Source organism: Dromiciops gliroides, chromosome 1, assembly GCF_019393635.1.
Source record: "Dromiciops gliroides isolate mDroGli1 chromosome 1, mDroGli1.pri, whole genome shotgun sequence".
Taxonomy (NCBI): Eukaryota; Metazoa; Chordata; class Mammalia; order Microbiotheria; family Microbiotheriidae; genus Dromiciops; species Dromiciops gliroides.
In genome coordinates, this window is record NC_057861.1 from 671,499,335 (window position 1) to 671,520,623 (window position 21,289).

The following is a 21,289-nucleotide window of genomic DNA, read 5'->3' on the forward strand; positions in this document are numbered from 1 at the left end:
GTCTGAGGCTGGATTTGAATGCAGGTCCTCCTGAATCCAGGGCCAGTGTTTATTTGCTAGGCCACCTACTAGCTGCCCCCTCATTCCTTTTTGTTTGTTTGTTTGTTTTGGTTTGTTTTGGGCAGGGCAATGGGGCTTAAGTGACTTGCCCAAGGTCACAAAGCTAGTAAGTGTCAAGTGTCTGAGGCCGGATTTGAACTCAGGAACCCCTGAATCCAGGGCCTGCGCTTTATCCACTGCGCCACCTAGCCGCCCCTCCCCCTATTCCTTTTTAATCTCCTAACCTCAGCACTCACTGAAACTGCTCTTTTCAAAGTTACACCAAATCTAGGAGGCTCCCCTCAATTCTCATCCTTCTTGGCCATTCTGCTGCACTTGACACTATGGACCACATTCTCCCCCAGATGCTTTCTTCTTTCTGGGTTTTTCATCTAGTACTCTCTCCTGGTTCGCATCCTCCCTATTTCTCCTCAGTCTCTTTTCTGATTCATCATCCATGTCATGCTCATTTACTGTGGCTATGCTCCAAATCTCTGTCCTGGGCCCTCTCTTTTTTTCTCTACATTGTCTCTTTTGGCAACCTAACTGGCTAACATTGTGTTCAATTATCATCTCTATCTAGGTAATTCTCAGAGCAACAATTCAGTCCCACATCTATTAGACATTTCAAATCGAGTTCCCAGAGACCTCTCAAACTCAACATGTCCAAAACAGCATTCATTAACTTTGATTTTTTTGTTTGTTTGTTTTTGGTATTTTGCATGGCAATGAGGGTTAAGTGACTTGCCCAGGGTCACACAGCTAGTACATGTCAAGTGTCTGAAGCCGGATTTGAACTCAGGTACTCCTGAATCCAGGGCTGGTGCTTTACCACTGCCCCATCTAGCTGCCCCATTCATTAACTTTGCCTGAAAACCCATTCCTCTTCCAAACTTCCAGAAGCACTCCCACCCTTCAGTCCCCCAGGTTCACAACCCCTAGTATCTTCCTTGATGCCCCTCTCTCACTTATACCACATAGTTAACTATGTAACATGTTAGATATCCCCCTGTTTCCATTCATGTAACTCCCATACTTGTTCAGGACCTTATCATTAATCTCGCCATGATTACAGCAATAGTATCCTCTGTGGTCTCCTCACTTATTCTTCCCAACTATCATCCAAAGTCCACAAACTGCCAAAGAGTTTTCCTAAAATAAATCTCTAATCATGTCACTGCTCCCCTGCCCTCAACAAACTCCAGGGGCTTCCTGTTGTGTCTAGGAAAGCTTTTCACAGCTTGGCCCCATACAACCTTTTAGGCCTTCTTACACATTACTCACCTCTACATCTCCTAAAACTCTCCTGGCTGCCCCTACATAGCTAACATTCATACAGTGCTTTGTAGAAGGACTTTAATTTTTGTATAGTGCTGCAAAACTAAAAGCACTTTACAGATATCATTTTATCCTCAAAACAACTCTTCAACAAAGCAAAGTAACAATTCAGTCAATAAACATTAAGAGCCTACTATATGCCAGGCACTGTGCTGAGCACTAGGGGGAGATGCTATTATCAGTCCCATTTCATAGATAAGGAAACTGAGACAGGTAGAGGTTAAGTGACTTGCCTCACATGAGAGAGCAAGTTAAGTGTTTGAGGCAGAATTCACACTCAGGTCCTTCATAATTTCAACACCAGCTCTCTACTTATTTAGACCCAAATAGAGTATTCCATTTCCTGCCTCTACTATGCCTACATTCTATAAATCTTCCTATTATTTACTAGTGTATTTATGTTGAATATATTATATCTATTTATGTGTATATACATACACATGTGGGTATATATGTATATATGTATGTATATACATACATATGTGGGTATATATGTATAAATGCATATGTATATGTATGTATATGAATATATATATATATATATATATACATACACATATAGATAGATGGATAGTCTCCCTTTATAAATTCAGGTCAGAATCTTCTCTTTGACTGAGAATTTTATAGAGCTGCCTAGAAAACTGAGAGATTAAGTCACATAACCAGGTTCAACTATGTGTCAGAGGTGGGTCTTACAGCCAGGCACAGGGCCTTTTCCACAAGGTAAACATTTAAAAACTGCACATTGATAAAAAGTAGACACAATGAAGAAAAAAGGTGTAGAGATACCCATAAGAAATAAAATCCAAGAAGGGAACCAGTAGTAAAACCCATGACTTCAAATGTCTACATGCAACAAGCACAAAATTTAGACAAGATGAATTCCTATGTGTAGAACAGAGCTTATGAGAGTTGAGAAGATTGATTAACTTGGTGGTTAACATTTGAGGAACGTACATGTTCAAGTCCTCAAGTATGGGGGTAGCAGTTGGGAGATAGAGGGGGAAGAGGGAGAGAGAGAGGAGTTAGTTGCTGAACTCATTGAGAAAAGAGGTAGAATAACAGCCACCAAGGATATGGATTGGGTGACAAATTTAGATAGAGTAGATTTCAAAGGAGGAGAGATCACTGAGTGATGATGTCAGAAGGAAAGTCTGGAAGTGGCAATAAAGAGCAAGGTGTTTTCTGATTGCCTCTCCAAGACCAGTTATGTGATGTTTAAAATCTAACATGTGGTCACCTTATCTGCCCCTCCCAATGTGGGTAGAACTAGCTAAGTTTACTGATAAATTCAGCAACAATTTAGGCTTTTAAGCATTTATTAAAGTATATTAGGGGTTAGCCAAGAGAGAGAGAGAGAGAGAAAGCCACCTTCACCTAGCAACCCACACTTCTAAAGAGAACACATGAGGTTCTGAAAGTTAGGAGATCTGTCTACCCTGCCTGCTTCTCCCGCCACAAGCTGGTCCCCAAACAAAAAAGGCTGATCCTTCATGCGTTCCAGTGGAAGTTTCCTGTGGGACTGGAATTCAGGTGGGCCCCACACAGGGCTCCAAGCTAATTAGCTGGTCCATTGACTGACATGACTTACAGGCGGTCTATGAATAGACGTAGCTTCCGGACACCAGGCAGCTTCCGGACGCTAGTCACATGCTTTCTTTTCAGGGGAGCATCGCCCTGGTTCTCACAATGTCTTTCTTAGCAGGTGGCGGCACCCTGATTCTCACACTCCCCCATGTGCTTCATGAAGAAACATCGTTTCCAAAAAAAAGTTTAAAAAAAGAAAGAAAAGAAACATCATTTCCTTACATGAAGCAATAACATTACAGATACTTATGACTAACAAAGTAAAGAGAATGAAAAGAGAGAAAAGAAATTGAGCGACGCATTAACAGAGGTTAAAGGGGGCACTCCCCTTTAGCAGGTAGACATTACAAACTGAAAAACTAAAGAGGGCACTCCCCTTTAGTAAGTGGACATTATAAATAGTGTATACAATGGGGAAAAGGGTATAAGAGAAGGTATAGCCAGGACTGAAAAAGATGGAGAGGGATATCAAGGCATATGGAGAGAACCAGGTCTCAGTGAGTGCCAGGAGATGAAAGGAATAAGAAAGGAGGAAAATAAGTCATTTATCAAGTATTATATGCTAGGCACAAATGTTATCTCATTTTGTCTTCATAACAATCTTGGAAGATAGGTGCTATTATTATCCCCATTTTACAGATGAGGAAACTGAAGCAAATAGTAGTGAAGTGACTTGCCCAAGGTCACACAACTAATTATTGTTTTCCTGATTCTAGTTCTCTCTTTACTTCACCCACTGTACCACTTAGCCACTCTTCAGGCCTGAGATGCCCTACACACTGGTCCTTGCTCTGGATCCCAATTAAGCTTCTGCTCAGAGTCAGTCTTGCCTCATCAATGACTTGGCCTCATCTTTCCTTCCTCCCATAGCATTGATCTCCAGGGTCTGTCTCTGCTCTCCCACCTTTGGTTCCAGCGGCCATGGCAGCAACAAGCAGAGACTGCTGCCAGCACTGTTCCTCCTTCTCCACTCTGATAGAGAAAAAAGGGAGAGAGAAGCAATGACCTTTTTTTTTTTTTAATTTTTGGCGGGGCAACGGGGGTTAAGTGACTTGCCCAGGGTCATACAGCTAGTAAGTGTCAAGTATCTGAGGCTGGATTTGAACTCAGGTCCTCCTGAATCCAAGGCCAGTGCTCTATCCACTGCACCACCTAGTTGCCCCCCCCCATTTATTACTTGTAAATCAGCTGAGTTGGATAACTCATCCTTCCTTTATGTAGATTATGGTTCATATGTGATGCAGAGTCAAAGGACACTTTTATTTCTAGAGGACATCACTATCCTTCCAATTACTCCTATTTGCAATCTTTGATAAATTGATCATTCCTAGGGGCAGTTAGGTGGCGAAGTGGATAGAGCACTGGCCCTAGAGTCAGGAGTATCTGAGTTCAAATCCGGTCTCAAACAATTGACACTTACTAGCTGTGTGACCCTGGGAAAGTCACTTAACCCCAATTGCCTCACACACACACAAAAAATTGATCATTCCTCACTAGTAATGATGCCATATACCCAGTTGGTTGTCAAAATTTGTCATTTCTATTTCCCAAATATCTCTCACATCTGATCCCTTGTCATTATTCACAAAGCAACCACTTTAGTTTGGGCCCCTATCAGCCCTCAATCAGATCACTGCAATAGCCTCTTGATTGATATCCCTGAAACAAACTTCTATGTTACAATCCATCCTCTGCTCAGAAACTAAAATGGTTTCCTGAAGTGCAAGTCTTACCATACCACCCATCACCTCAATAAATTCCATTTGCTCCGTATTATTTATAAAATCAAGTATAGACTCCTCTGTTTGGCATTTAAAGTGCTAACAACTTGGTCCCAACCTACTTTTCCAGACTTTTTCATATAACTTTCCTTCATGTACTTTTCATTTTAGCAAAACTGTCCTTTTCTTGCTATTCCTTATATAAAACTCTATTTCTTGTCTCCCACTAGCCTTCCATCAGCTGTGTTCCATACATAGAATGCATTCCTTCTTTTCCCTTGTTCCCTTCAAAATGCTGCCCAGGCACTACATTCTATAAATCTTCCTATTATTTACTAGTGTATTTATGTTGAATATATTATATCTATTTATGTGTATATACATACACATGTGGGTATATATGTATAAATGCATATGTATATGTATGTATATGAATATATATATATATACATACACATATAGATAGATGGATAGTCTCCCTTTATAAATTATAAACTTCTTAAAGGAAGAGCAAGGACTATTTCAATTTTGTTTTTTTATATAAGCAGCACTCAGCATCCACTGGTTTAAATGCTCATTGATTGACTGATTGATGAGAAGAGAATGATAATTTAGTTGAGTGACCCTTGAATTGTCATGGAATCCTCAATCCATGAGTCCTTGATATGACTTGTATTGAGCACTCTCTGTTGAGCATCTGTATTAATTCACTCTCCTAAGGATAAGGATCTCACAAGCCCTTAGAAAAATGGAAGCTTTAGAAACATGGTGATCAGTAAGGGTCAGGTTCTATTCTAATTAAATATTTTTCTATCCATAGTTTGCAAGGAGGCACAGTTGGTATGCTTATCAAATTTGCATATGACACAAAACTGAAATGACACATTTAAGATCCAAAAAGATCTTAATGGACTAGAACAAAGGACCCAATAATAGATCAATGATGTAGTCCATTTCCCTCATTTTATAGACTAGAAAACTGAATCAAAGAGGTGAAGTGATTGCTCAAATTAATAAGCATAACTCATACCCATGCCATGCTCCAAGTATCAATCAATATGCTTGACTTTACTTCAGGGCCCTCGAGTGATGATGACTTAAGGAAGAGAGATGCACAGATAGACAGTGTGTGTGTGTGTGTGTGTGTGTGTGTGTGTGTGTGTGTGTGTGTGTGTGAGAGAGAGAGAGAGAGAGAGAGAGAGAGAGAGAGAGAGAGAGAGAGAGAGAGAATGTGTCAGGACTGAGTTGGTTGGTTCTTGTCCTTCATGCTCCAAGAAGACCACAATGACATCATTATGTTGGGGTCAAGGTACAGTGTGTCTAACTATGGCTGACCAGAGCAATATGAGCTCAGAAGGTTCTACCACAGATCAGGCACAAAATAGTCCATGTGAACATTTGGAGTGGAGGTGTCTAAATTTAGACATCTTACATTTCTTTCTAGCTACTCCAATTCTGCTTTGCTCATAGAGTACACCACCTTCTTTGAGACAGGGATGTTATGGTAGGTGGTGCTGTGTCAGTATCTCCCACGTCTCATAACTGATTCCAAAGTTCTTCAGAGACACATTGAGAATACCCTTGTATCACCTTTTCTGACCTCCATGAGAGCACTTGCCTTGTGTGAGTTCTCTGTAAAATAATCTTTTAAACAAAAGTACATTTATCATTTGAACAATGTGGCCAGCCCATTGGAGTTGTACTCTGCAGTAGTTTGACAATGTGGCAGCTCAGCTTGAGAAAGGGCCTGTGTTCAGTACCTTATCTTGCCAGGTGATCTTCAGAATATTCCTAAGACAATTCAAGTGGAAGTGATTTAGTTTCCTGGCATGGTACTGGTAAACTGTCCAGGTTTCATAGACATGCAACAAAGAGGTCAGCACAACAGTTCTGCAGACCTTCAGTTTGGCAGTGACAAACTGTTCACACTAGGAGAAATGCTCTAATACGTTGACATTAAGTCTTCTGGTAGTCATCTTGTCTTGGGGCTGCTGCTTTCACTGAATGTGAATGTTTAGCTTGGAGAGGATAATCTATGATCAGTCTAGCACTGTATTCCACACATCACCTTATTCTCATATCCTGTTTGTCTTTTCTCCTTACTATGACGTAGTCTTGTGAGAAAATAATGGGATTTAGGGACTCCCAGAGACCCCCTTACCTGAGGGCCTAACACCAAAGCCTTGCCTGACCTTTCTTAAGGCCAGCCCAGAGTCAGCAGAAGTTAACTCACCTTAAGACAACCCTTAAGTCATGTCAATCAATGGACTTAAATGTTACTGGCCAATTAGCTTAGATCAAGGTGGAGTGACCCACCTCTACCAGTCAGGTTAAAAACCCTCCAGAGGGGTCTCTCACACTCTTTTTGCACGCTCTTTCCTCCCCATGCTGCCCTCTGGGTCTTGTTGTCTAACCTAGGTATGTAGGGCTTCTAACCATGGGCTCTCACTTTCTCTAACCTTTAGTATGCTTTAATAAAGGCTTGATGCCCAACACTGGTGCAGCAGCCTCTAATTTCTAAGTAACAATATATTAGAAACCCCAGGTAAATTCTCTAAAACTTGGGAAAGAGACAGGCGCTCCCATAAATTTTTCAACGACACAGTGTGTTCAATGCTAATGCTTGCTGCAAGGGTGGATTCATGAAATTTTATTGCATGTAGGTAAATGGAAGGCAGTAGTGGTGCTGAGGTCAGGAGATGCACAAGTCTTCAGTGTAAGTTGCTGTTCCTGTCTCTATTCCTTCCAAGAACTTGCTGACATGTCTGATACTCTGTGCTTGCCCGGCCTTAAAGGAATCCACAATTACGAGGATGTTTTCTTTCAAGTACATTGATGATGGGAGTCTCTAGGTCTCCATAAAATTTTCCTTTGACTTCATCAGGATTGGTCGTGGTGAGAGGATATGCGCTGATGATGCTGGCATGGTGTTTTCCTGCAAGTGGCAATCACGTCGTCATGAGCCCTCCTTTTGGGAGGCGTACAAGCTCGTTGACTAGATTAGTCTTGTGAAATCTATGCCAGCTTCACAGTGCTCCCCATCACTGTGGCCACTTCAGAAAAACAAGTACCCAGCTCCCACTTTGGTTAAGTTGACCTTCATTCGCCACTATTGTTTCATGCAGTATCACTATTTAGATGCATTACCTGCTGAGTTCTCTTGCAACAAGAGCTGTCTTTCAGGCGTACTGGATTTCTGGTTTCCATAATTATGCACATATTCCATGTAGCAATGGTGAGTGGAATCATCTTCACAAAAGTTTTCATATATTTTTTGTGCTTTAACTACAGGGTAGAATCCCACCTGCCATAGCAAGCAGGCCAGGGTTAGGTGAAGCAGACAATTTTGGGGCATCTTTCTAGCCCCTTCTTCACTCCAGGAGGTAAGCAGTGTGGTTCTTAAAAAAGGTGACTCAGACACCCAGGGAGCAGCCAAATCCCACTGCTTCTTCAGTTTAATAAGAAGACAACCATATGGCCTGGGCTGCCTGGGTACAGCTTGTGACTATAGTTCCCAGTGTATCCATACCTGCTGCATTTTTTTTTTAGGAGCAATGAGGGTTAAGTGACTTGCCCAGGGTCACACAGCTAGTAAGTGTCAAGTGTCTAAGGCTGAATTTGAACTCAGGTCCTCCTGAATCCAAGGCCAGTGTTTTATCCACTGTGCCACCTAGCCACCCTCACCTGCTGCATTTTTATTTGCCTATTGCCACAAGACTTTGAGCTAGGTAAAAATGGCAAAAAGGTGTGGTTGATGTCTCTCGATGTAAGTATAAGTTGGATTTAAGTGAGGCAGAGTTGTGCAACATCACTGGCCTCACTCTGTCTTCCAGTCATTGGAGTCCAACGGCAAGAAAAAAGTCAAGATGACTGTCAGTGGCTTAGGATGAAGTGGATTATTTTGGTGTCTTTGATGTCTAACCAAGCTTTAAGTGTCTACAGCACCTGCCTCTATCATGTTCATGGGCTGCTGGAACAAATTGTTCACATCCTCCTATTCCACTGGGGAAGTGTTCATATGCTTGGGGTGGATACTCCCTTTACTCACTAATGAATTTAATGGTTTAGCCCATCTGCTAAAATGGTTCACTGGGGTGTGGCCCCTTACATGTTATAAACTCCCTGGAGCCACAACTGAGAATTGCATGATATTTGGACACTAAATGTAGAAAGCAGTTCTGAAAAAGGCTTGGAAGCCTCTCTTGAACACCTGTACACCCCCAGCACTGAGAGTACTGATGACGAAGATGCTCTATTTACACCACCACCTGTTCCCCCCTAATCTGAGAGTGTGTCCTTACTCTGCGGCGAGATACCTGACAATATGAGGAGTAAGATGAGATCTGGGCAATAGTAATACACAATTATGCCTTTGGGCAGGGAGCAGAGAAAAATATTAGACTTTTGCCATTTTACTCTTCAAAATCATATTGAGTGATTTCTGTTTGTTGCTTCCATGTCTCTTGGAGCCAGAGGTGGGATAGCAGGGATAGACCCTGAATATGAATGTTTTCAGAACGGGGTTTGGGGAAGAGATGAGACACAGTCATTATGGAGCCAAGACTGACCCTGAGCAGAAGCTTAACTAAGAGCCCTTAGGCTCAAGGACTAGTGTGCAGGGCACACTGCCTCCAGAGTAGCTAGAAGGGGACTAGGGAACAGAAAGATGCCTTGCTGGTTGATTCTTTGTAAAGTGATACCCTGTCTTCCTATTGACTTAAGCCAGTTTGGGTTGTTACTATTACAGCACTTGAGACAACCCTAACCTATACCACTGCAAGAAAATAATGGGATTTGACAGATACTCAAAGGCCCCACCTGGAGATTAATCTAAACTGATTGAATTAAGTGAGAGTGACTGACTTTGCTGATTAGCCTACTTAATGTTAATTAGATTGTAACCACACCTGGCCAGCCTTTAAGAAGGTATTGTTCTCAGAAGCTAAGGACTTGAGACCACCTTCAAGTCCAGTGAACCAATGGATTTGGATGATGATAACCAATCAGCTTGAAGCAATGTGTAAGGACCGCCTGTGCTCTGGATCTATAAAAAGCTTCCACACTCAGTTTGCTGGAGAGTTCGTGGTTGAAGCAGGCTCATGGCAGAGGACTTGAGGAAGAACCCAACCAGGCTGGAACTCTAGGCTAGATAGGCCTTTTCTTAACTTTCTGAACTCCACATATACCTGGTATGCTTTAATAAATGCTTAATGCCCAAAGACTGGTGCTAAATCTTCTAATTTAAGGCGACCACACATTAGATTTTTTAGACATCAGTTAGAATTTAAACATCACACCACCATCATATAAGTAGCAGTCAGGATTTGAATTCACAGCTTCTGACTCAAAATCTACTGTTTTCACTTATTTGGCTAACCCTAGAAGTCAGAATGATGGAATTTGCAGAATGGCAAATTTTGGTTTCACATAAGGAAATACTTCAGTTGTCTCAAAGTGCTGTTGCTGTTGTTCAGTCATTTCAGTAGTGTCTTTGTGACCCCATTTGGGTCAAAAGATACTGCATAAAAGGATCACTACAAGATACATGGTACACAGTACACAATACATGGTACACAGTACATGGTACAAGTTACATGATACTATGCTATCCTTTCTTATGCTGTACTATATACCATGCTTTAATCAATACACTATTCTGTGATGCAAGTTAATGTGCCATGCTATACCATTGTACTGTATAGTACAATATGCTCTCCTCTACTGTACTTTACTATGCTGTGTGATATGATATTTTACATATATAGTCTGGTACTCTACTGTAGTACAGTCAAATTTAAAGGGATCCACGTAGACCAAATTCACATGATGTTGTATTGTATTTTTACTTTTTTGTTAAGCATTTCCCAATTATATTATAATCTGGTTTGGGCTGCATTTGGGGGTTTTTTGTGGCAAAATTTTGGTACCTCTACTATACTATGCTGTGGTATGCTATTCCATACTCTACTCTCCTTTATTATACTCTCCTATGTTACACTATATTATACTATTCTTTGCTATTCTAAAAGATGCTCTACATTACTATGGCATCTATGCTATATTATATAATATGCTATATGATACTATGCTACACAATTTAATATGCTATATTTTATGATGCTATTCTATTCTATTCTAGTCTATATTATACCAGTCTATGCTACACTATGCGATACTTTGCTATATTATGCTATGCAATGTCTTACCATGCCATGCAATATAACTCTGTATAACAATATATGCATGGGATGAGATGGCCACTTAAGATCCCTCCAAACTCTCATATTCTGTGATTGTAGTATTCTTTTTTACCTCACCAAATTGTCAATATTATCTTTTGTGAACTTGCTTATAAGATAAATTTCTTCCCTACTGAAAATAGAGAAAGCTTTGAATTGGCTTGGCCCTATGAACTGGTTTCATGAGACCATTCATTCATTCCTCTTGCTTACCCCTCTCCTCTGGAAAATCTATTACACAGTTGAAATTCACCAAGATATTAACTCATTCAGTTTATGGGTGTTTGGAGCCACAAAGCAGGTGAGGATGTATGACAATCATGCCCTGGTTATAAAATCATATGAAGAATAAGGATCTCAACTCCTAGCAAAAGCATCTTCCAGGAATTTCCCTGAGGTTAATTAGATTTAAGATATAGAACATATGCTCCAACAGGAACGTATTATGGATGAATAAGACTTGCTCCTGAGATTCTATAGAGACACAACATTAAGTTTTGTGTTCTAGAAATTATGAAAAGAATGTATTTTACAAGGGTAGTATATATTTGCAGATACTATATTACTATGTGAATTTCTGTAGCCCTCAGAAATTTTGATTGATTTAAGCAGATACACAGAGGGGACAAGTAACCTTTTGGCAATTTTGGGAGAATGGACTCTTAAGAATTTCTCCAACTTTTTCAGAGACTATCATTAGTTTGAGAGGAGGTCACAAACAGAAATTTCATTAGAGAAATTTCCATAATGAGCCTAACACATGGGTCAGATAGCCCCCACATACCTGAAAGAATCTTGCTTTTGGTCCATCTTTCCTTCAGACTGGAGAGCTCCTCCCAGATTTCTATGCAAATAGAGGGTCCAAAAAAGGGGGGGGGGAGCAACTAGGTGGCACAGTTGATAAAGTACTTGCCCAGGATTCAGCAGGACCTGAGTTCAAATATGGCCTCAGACACTTGACACTTAACTAGCCGTGTGACCCTGGGCAGGTCACAACCCTCATTGCCCCACAAAAACAAACAAAACAAAACAAAAAAACAAACAAACAAGAACAGCAACAAATAAAAAAAAAAAAATGAAGAGAGGGTCCAGGCCATGTTCCCCATTATTTCCCACCTGGCTGCCAAACAGCACTAGAAGCCTAATATCTTCTTTTACAAAGGAAGGAAACTGAATTGCAGAAAACTTAATTGGTTTGCCCAATGTAATTAAATAGCAGCAAAGCTGGGATATCTAGGTGACTGACTAAACTAAAGGACTGCTGGTTTATAGCCAAGGTGAGCTAAAATGCTGCTGGGAAAATACTGAATTCAGAAAAGTTTGTCTTTTTATGTCTGACTACTTTCTTTCTTTGCACCTTTTACCTCATTCCTGCTGCCCAGAACCTCCTTCCCTCCAGATGCTTATTATTTTCATGCTTTTGAATGCATTCTACTCTTGGCAAGCCATATAATACAGTACACCATGCTCTAAAATTGTTGTTCCTTTCTTCCTTCTAAACTGCCTATGTCTCAGTTTCCTGTTCTTGTCACAGAGGAATATAGATCTTTTAAAAATTAATTTAATTTATAAAATATGTATTTTTTTTAAATATGTATTTTGATTGATCAAAATTTAATGTATTAGCTCTCCTAGCTGTTTGCATTCTATGGTGGATGGCTATATATATTGTGATGAGTAAAATTAAATGTGTGGTATCCTTATTTCTGTCCCAAGTTTGGGGAAAACTAGCTGGGGTTTCTAATGTATTTGTTACTTATAAACTAGAAGCTTTAGCACTAGTTTTGGGACATTAAGCATTTATAAAAGTATTAGTAAAAAGAGAACACCTGGGTCAGAAAGTTAAGAAAAGGCCTATCTAGCCTAAAGCTCCAGCCTGGACTGCTTCTTTCTCCAAGTCCTCCATCACAAGCTTGTCCAACAGCCAAACTGCCAGTGGAAGCTTTCCCTGAGTCCAGAGGAGAGGTGGTCCTTACACACTGCTTCAAGCTAATTGGCTTGCATCACCTAAATCCATTGGTTCATTGGACTTGAGGGTGGTCCTGTGTTGAGGTCAGAGTTCACACCCTCTGAGAACACACCCTTTTGAGGGCCAGGCAGGTGTGGTTTCAATCAAGTCAACTTCAAGTGAGTCAATCAGCAAAGTCAATCCAATCAGTCTTAATATAATCAATCCCCTCAGAGCTGGAGCCTTTGGGCATTCCAAAACCCATTATTTTCTCACTATATATATATATATATTTTTTTTTTTTTTGGAGGGGGGCAGGGCAATGACTTGCCCAGGGTCACACAGCTAGTAAGTGTCAAGTGTCTGAGGCCGAATTTGAACTCAGGTTCTTCTGAATCCAGAGCCTAACTTAGGCATGACATAAGAAAAAAACCCTCCTAACCATTAAAACTATCCCAAAGTAAAACGGGCTGCCTCAGGAGGCATTGGATTCCTGAAGCACTGTGCCAGTACATTGTGAGTGAAATTTTCCCCAACACTTAAGAGTGAAACAAATCAGTTCTTTGACTAAAAGAATGTGATTTAATATGCTTTACCTATTTCTTTAGTGGCTGAAATCAACAGTAATGAAACAAAGAGTTGATATCATGTAATATGTTCTTACGTATTATAAACTTTTCCCTTGACTATCATAACAAGTCCATTTGTAATATGATTAAATGGTCAATAAGGTACTAAGAATAGTACCTCTAAGCTGAAGGAACCAATCAGCATTGGAGATTGTTTGATTTTAGGAATTTGCCACAAATATTGTACATTTGGCTGACTGACAGCTGTGATGGGGCACCCCTAAGCTCGTGTTCATGATTTTTTAGTTGATGATCATTTGTCAATGCTCATGTTCTGTACCATTTGAAATTGGCTCAGAAGATACTATGGGAGAAGTTTTGTCTAAAATTAGTAGGGCAAAAAATTAATCAATTAATTAATTAATTAAAATTAGTAGGGTATATAAACATTTATTTAAGCCTTGTGTGGGTATAAATGCCAGTCTCCAGCTGTGCTCGGGGTCTTTGCAGGTTTACCCCTGCCAGAGACTGGATTTATTGTGAGATAGGCCCTCTCTCAATAAACCTATTTTCTATGGCTTGGAGACTTCGTTTTTGTTTCTTTTGTTGGACTTAGAAATTTTCATGACAGTGTGCTGTGTGCCGTGTGTACCATGTGCATTGTGTGTGTGTGTGTGTGTGTGTGTGTGTGTGTGTGTGCTATGAGTCAGAAATCTTCAGATAGGTACCAGCTGTGAACCTTTGAACTGTTCCTTTGCATTTATCACATTTTCTCTTCATTTATTTATTTAGATGTTCTCCCTAGAAATTTTGTGATTAATTTTGTATTTTTCATGTGTGTGCTCATTTTAGGTGTGCTCGACATGTGCAATGTGCTTGCCATGTGCCTGCTGTATGCCAGCTGTGAACCTTTGAACCTCTCCTTTGCATTTACCACATTTTCTCTTCATTTATTTATAGATTCTCCGTAGAACTTTTGTGATTAATTTTGTATTTTTCATGTGTATGCACATTTTAGATGTGCCTGCTGTGTGCCATGTGCTGTGTGCCATCATGTGTAGCAAAAAAGGAAAATAATTTTCAAAAAGTTATTACAACACTGTGACTTTTGGCCCACCCTGTATAATGGGAGTAAAAAATACCTTCACAAGGCAGGTGTTATAAACCTCAACATACTACAGAAATGAGTTTTGACTATGGAGGGAATAGATTCCTTGCCATGTGCCTGCCATGTGCTTGCCGTGTGCTGTGTGAGTGCTGTGCCATGTGCTTACCATGTGCCATGTGCTTGCCTCCTCAGGAGGCACTGGATTCCACATCATTAGAGATATTCAAGCAAAGACAGGATGATTACTTGTGAAGATTCTTTTTCAGTTATGCTGGCTTGAGGTTCTTTCCAATCAAATTTTGCAATTCTATCTATCAAAACATAACAGAAAGCAAAGGTTGTCTTGATGCCACGGAAATGAAGGGAGAAATGAGAGAAGGCTGGAATGCTCAAACGGGAAGAATTTTATAGGTCCAAAATAAGGAGCCTAAATTCTTTTTTTGTTTTTTTGTGGGGCAATGACGGTTAAGTGACTTGCCCAGGGTCACACAGCTGTTCAGTGTCAAGTATCTGAGGCTGGGGATTTGAACTCAGGACTTCCTGAATCCAGAGCCGGTGCTCTATCCACTGTACCACCTAGTTGCCCCTGCACTACCTAGCTTCCCCCTAAATTCTAAAAAAAAAAAAAAAGATGTTGCCCTCCTAATTCAGGAATTGAAGCTTTGAGTCTCTTTGTACAATTGAAAAAAAGAGCTAGATCTTGAGTCAAGAGGTTTGGGTTCAAATACTTACTCTTATGTGCACTAGATATATGGTATTGGACAAGTAAACTAAAATTCAGGGGCTTGTTTAAGGTAGGCCAAAAGTCACAAAGAAATTTTAAGATATAACAATTCCTTTATTTTTTGTTTTTAATTTACAATATCATAGCATTGTATACAATATATATGAAATTAATTTACATCATATGTGGCAAAAAAAGAAAAACAATTTTCAAAAAGTTATTACAGGGGCAGCTAGGTGGTGCAGTGAATAAAGCACCAGCCCTAGATTCAGGAGGACCTGAGTTCAAACCCAGCCTCAGGCACTTAGCATGCACTAGTTGTATGACCCTGGGCAAGTCACTTAACACTCATTGCCCTGTTAAAAAAAAAAATTTATTACAACATCCTGTTATCTCTCCAGAGAAGTTAAAGCCCTTTCACTAGCTCACACACCTAGTAACTGGTGACTTTTGGCCCATCCTCCATAATGGGAGTAAAAAACACCCTCATAAGGCAGGTGTTATAAACCTCAACATGCTATAGAAATGAGTGTTGGCTACTGTTCATATGTAGGGAATAAATTTATTTTTGTTGTTGTTGTTATTATTTGTTCTTCCTTCTCAAAGATGACCATGACATTAGGGTGATATCATGACTTGCACTGAACTGGATTTAAGTGAGAGAGGGCTGTGCAAGGTCATCAACCTCACTTTCTCCTCCAGAGCCATCTGGGTCCAGTGGCAGGATATACATCAGGACAGCTGGAGATGGCCCTGGATTTTTTTTTTTCAGTGAGGCAATTGGGGTTAAGTGACTTGCCTAGGGTCACACAGCTGGTAAGTGTTAAGTGTCTGAGGCCATATTTGAACTCAGGTTCTCCTGACTCCAGGGCCAGTGCGCTATCCACTGCACCACCTAGCTGCCCCATGGCCCTGGATTTTTAAGGCAATGGGATTAAGTGGCTTGCCCTGGGTCACACAACTGGTAAGTGTCTGAGGTGAGATTTGACCTCAGGTCCTCCCAATTTCAGGGACAGTGCTAGATCCACTGCACCACCTAGCTGCATCTTACTAATAAAAGATGAACAGAAAGGTCTGTTCCAGTTGTGGGGAGTAAAGTGTAAGACTGCAAACTGTAAGAATCTAGGCAATAAATTGGCAGGAAACTGGTCCAGGAGTAAGCCAGCTCACTTTAGGTCCTAAGTACAGATTAACCCGAAGAAAGAACTGCTTCCCTAAGTATCACAGGGAACAGTGATACTCAAGGAAAGATCATTTGTAAACCTTAAAGTCTGTAACCTGCTATCAAAATATTGAAAAAAAGGGTGATGAAATGACCAGCCCTACCCAAAATGAGGAGGAGTCTTTAAAGCATCAAAATAGTATAAAAGAGAGAAATGTACTACGAGTAAAGACACCTCCGATTCAGTTGTACTCCTCCCTCCACCAATTACTAGGTGTGTGAGCTAGTGCAAGGGCTTTAACTTCTCTGGAGAAATAACAGGTGACTTTCTAGTTCAGTTCCCTTGCACTGTCCGGAAGATAACCGTTCCCCAGACCCAGGCAGTTAAATTACACCAGTAGACCCAGGACCATGGTGAGGCAAGCTTGGCTCTACTTGGCTACAACAAAGGAATGATCATCCCTGACAGTGATGAGCCAGCTCCTGAAATACTCTAGACGTATAAACGTCATCTTTTTGATCCTTCGATCAACCAACGATCCTTCAAGGGAGGCACTAGAGGCTTCGACAAGTGATGGAAACAGGCCCGGAGAGGGGAAACAGCTTACTTAAGGCCACAGAGCTGGCCACTGGCACGGCCCAGAACCCAACAGCAGGCGTTTAATAACTGCTTGCTTGCTCACTCGACCTGGCAGTGCCTTAACCGTACCACTGCCTGCACCTGCTATTCACAGCCCCCCCATAGAGTAGTTTTCCCAGGCAGCAAGTCTCGTGCTAACAGTCGGGAACCTCTCAAGAGCGCGCTCTTTCACCTTAGGTTGTTAGTCCTCCCCGCTCCCCCTCCCCCACTTCCTCGTGGGCGTGTCCGCGCACGCGCACCTACCTGAACCATCCCAGGCGGAATTAGGGGATATTTCTCGGCCTCTCTCCGTCAGTCAGTTCCCCCATATATCCCGACAGCCTCTGCGGCAGCCCCTCCTTTCTCCCCGTAAGTCGTCAATTCCTTCCTGTCTCGCGGTTGCCTCGGGATTTTTCGGTTCTCTGGAGATCGAGTGAGTCTCGAGCCCATGGAAAGAACTAACGCTGGGTGGGGGAAATGTGGGGACAGGACTCCTGTCTCCGAGAAGGGCAGAGGTCGCATTTGTTCCGGAGCCGTTTGCTCCGGAAGTTGCGCCTACCTTTGCTCCGAGAGAAAACTGCTTAGGCGGAAGTGCGTCACCTAAACACCGCGCCAGACCGGGGAGCGTGCTACAGTCCCCCTCCTCTCCAAAAAAATCGTCAGGGACCCCGAGAGCTTCTCCTTGGCATCTCATTCCTTAAGCCATCCACTTCCATCCAGCCCCTGTGGGCGCTGCTTCTTGCGGGAGGGGAAAGAGCAGTTGTCTGAAACTGGGAACAGATATCCCACTGGACGGCGAAGGGAAGGGGAAGAGTCCCAGCTGTCAAGGAATTAATTGCCTATGATCTTCGAAAAGAGGCGGGGCTCCATCAATTGGGGAATGGCTGGACAAGTTGTGGTATATGAATACAATGGAATACTATTGTGCTGTAAGAAATGAGGAGCAGGAGGAGTTCAGAGAAACCTGGAGGGTCTTACCTGAGCTGATGATGAGTGAGATGAGCAGAACCAGAAGAACATTGTACACAGTATCATCAACATTGAGTGTTGACCTACTGTGATGGACTATATTCTTCTCACCAATGCAATGGTACACAAGAGTTCCACGGAACTCATGATAGTAAGAGGATCTCCAAATCCAAGAAAAAAAAAAAGAACTGTGGAGTATAGATGCTGATTGAACCATACTATTTCTTTTGTTTTGGGTGCTGTTTTTTTTTCTATTTTGAGGTTTTGCATCACTGCTCTGATTTTTTCTCTTGTAACAGGATTAATGCAGACATAGGATTAATGTTAATATGTATATATATATATATATATGTGTGTGTGTGTGTGTGTGTGTGTATGTATATGTATATAGATATATAGATATAACCTATATCAGATTACCTGCTGTCTAGGGGAGGGGGGAGGGAGGGGAGGGAGGGAGAAAAATCTGAAATTGTAAAGCTTGTATAAACAAAAGTTGAGAACTATCTTTACATGTAACGGAAAAAATAAAATACCTTATATGTTAAAAAAAAGAAAAGAGGCTGGGCTCTTCTTTGCTAAAGCCCCCGTGGCGTCCTGGTCTATTTTAGCCTCTCTGGACCTCATTAGATCTGGCCTGTCGCTGTGGCTTTGTATTTTTTAAAAAAGATAAGGTCTTTAAGAATTACTTAAGGGCAACTAGGTGGCGCAGAAGCACCGGCCCTGGATTCAGGAAAAACTGAGTTCAATTCCGGCCTCAGACTCACACTTATTAGCTGTGTGACCCTGAGCAAGTCACTTAATCCTCCTTGCCCCACAAAAAAAAAAAAAAAAGAAAGAAAGAATTGCTTAACACTTTTCCCGCAGCCATCCTGTAAAACAGTGGGAGTAAATGTCCTCATTTTGAAGAGAAGACCCACGTAGCTTAGATAGAAGTCAGTTTGTAATAATAACATAACATTTATGTAGGCAAAGCGTGTTGCATATTATCTCATTCGAATTGATCTCACGTGATCCTACTTGCCCATGGTTATTTATCTAGTAATTGTTGGGGAAAGGATTTGAGCGCTGGTGGTTTCAGCATATAAGGAATTTTTCTGCAAAGTTTGAGAAGTTAGCATAGGAAACAACTCAGGCCAGCTCAAATAACCAGTGCCATCTTCCCTGCAAGTGGAAATTGACTCCCGTGCAGAGATGGTATTGCAGCACCACCTGGTATTAGACTAATTCACTGTTGCCCAGGAAGGAGCATGCAGTGTCACCAACAAAACCTGCTGCTCCTAACATCAACTGGTCAGGAAATATTATTACCAATGTCCATGAACCTTAACAAATTATGTCAAGTACTCAACAAATTGCCAATGAAACCCATGCATAAGAAAGTTGCTCCTGGTAGGATCTCTCTTCTTGCTTTGCCTCACTATTTTCCTGATTTCAAAGGGAGTGGAATATTTGTCACTATCATTAAATGGGTTTTCATTATCCTGGCTATCATTATTGTTTTCCATCCCTGTGTTCAACTGTGCACTAACTGTTGTACTAAAGCATGCTCCAGTTTGGTTCCTAGATCACAGCATGGTAGTTAGAGATGATATGTTAGTTAGAGATAATGCACCCCAGGAACAAGAATATGCTGCACTATATGGCTTTTAATAACCTGATTTTTGCTTCTGTGGTCAAGATTTCTGCCAATATAGATTAAGTCTTTAGATAATTTAGGACTTGTCTTCCAAAATTCAAAGGAGGAAAATTGTGGAATATTAATCAATTGTTGACCAATCACTTCTATTTAATCACATTCTTTAAGTATATTATGTAGTTTTGTTTATTAATCATAGTAGATTAAGAACTGTGTATCAGAGTCTGTGTAATTTGACAGGGCCTTGACTCCAACTGGCTCCCCTGTTAGCCAGCTTCTTTTTTTCTGCCCAGCTGAGCTGCTGCAGCTCAGCTGTCAGACTGAGTTCCCCATTTCTACTAAAAGCCTCTGTCAAGTTAGGTTCCTTATTTCTAAGAGCCTTGTTCTGGATCATAGTCATAGTTATTCCATGGTCACATGTAACTACTCACATGAGGATGGAAAACACCCTGAGTATTGCTCACCTGTCAAAGTTCCCCATTCCAGTGGAAGTTCCCCATTCTCATCAAGGATGGTTACATGAGACAGGCTTCCATGATGATAATGGAAAGTTCCAAGCAATCAGAATGTGTAAACACCCATGTGAATCAATACCATGTTCCTTGTGTATTATTTGTGTTCCTTATTCTGATGTTCCTCATTTATGAGTTAAAAAGTCTTCTGTAAACTCAGTCCAGGGTCCTTTGTGCCAACTGAGGTGATCTTGGGCCCACTTTATTGGTAAACTGCTAGCCACTGCTAATAAACTGATTTGTTCAGAGTTCTTTGCTTCAGTTTCTCTTATTCACAGATTTCAATCATGACATTAGGCTATTGAGAGTAGGATTTTATATTGAGACATTAGAAGACATAGGTGTAAGAGGAAGAGGACACTACCAAGTGAAGATAGAAGCAAAACAGGAGAGTGAGTACAGAAAGACAAAGAAACAGAAGACACATAATGTGATAGAAAAACTGTTTAAAGAAGACAGAATAAAGTTAAAATTACATTCATTTTCCCCAGATGTTTTTGCTGTGAACAGTGTTGCTTGGAAGAGATGCGTTGCCTTTCTGAGAGCTAAGAGTAGAATGGCTAGAGCAAGGCAGAGTCAGCTAACTGAAAGTAGAAAGGCTTTGCAACTTCTAGGTCAGTAGAAGAGAGTCCTGCATCCTCACAGATGAGGAAACTGAGGCTCAGAGACTTTAAGTGATTTATTTGCCCAGGATCTCACAGAGGAGATGAGTCCAAGGGTCAACCTTATAACACTGTCTAGGCTAATTTCCCTCCAATACTATCAACACTCTGAGAAAGGAAACTTCTTAGGATGTCGGTGATGCCTTTTACTGCCCATTATCTTAACAATGGGACAGATAGGCTTTCTGATGTTTTGAGCTGTGCTGATATATATATATATATATATATATATAAATATATAAATATAATTTTATTTTATTTTTATTTTATTTGCAGGGCAATGAAAGTTAAGTGACTTGTCCAGGGTCATACAGCTGGTAAGTGTCAAGTCTCTGAGGCCAGATTTGAACTCAGGTCCTCCTGAATCCAGGGCCACTGCCTTATCCACTGCACCACCTAGCTGCCCCTGTGCTGTTATATTTTTGCTTTAAAAGTATAATGTTTTCTCAACAC

General features: G+C 41.0%; 1 protein-coding gene across 2 annotated transcripts in view; it reads right to left on the reverse strand.

Annotated features, from left to right (window-relative positions):
- The window catches only part of LOC122734981 (zinc finger protein 883-like), a 31,837-nt gene extending 14,264 nt beyond the window's left edge, over nucleotides 1-17,573 (reverse strand). The window contains exons 1-2 of one of the 2 annotated variants that reach the window (XM_043976202.1): nucleotides 17,319-17,573; nucleotides 14,716-14,860 (exon numbers count right to left, since the gene is read on the reverse strand). The gene's annotated coding sequence lies outside the window, so the exon portion shown is untranslated. The remainder of the gene's footprint in view (nucleotides 1-14,715; nucleotides 14,861-17,318) is intronic. The other variant, XM_043976203.1, reaches the window with a different exon arrangement.
- Nucleotides 17,574-21,289: the final 3,716 nt, after the last annotated feature.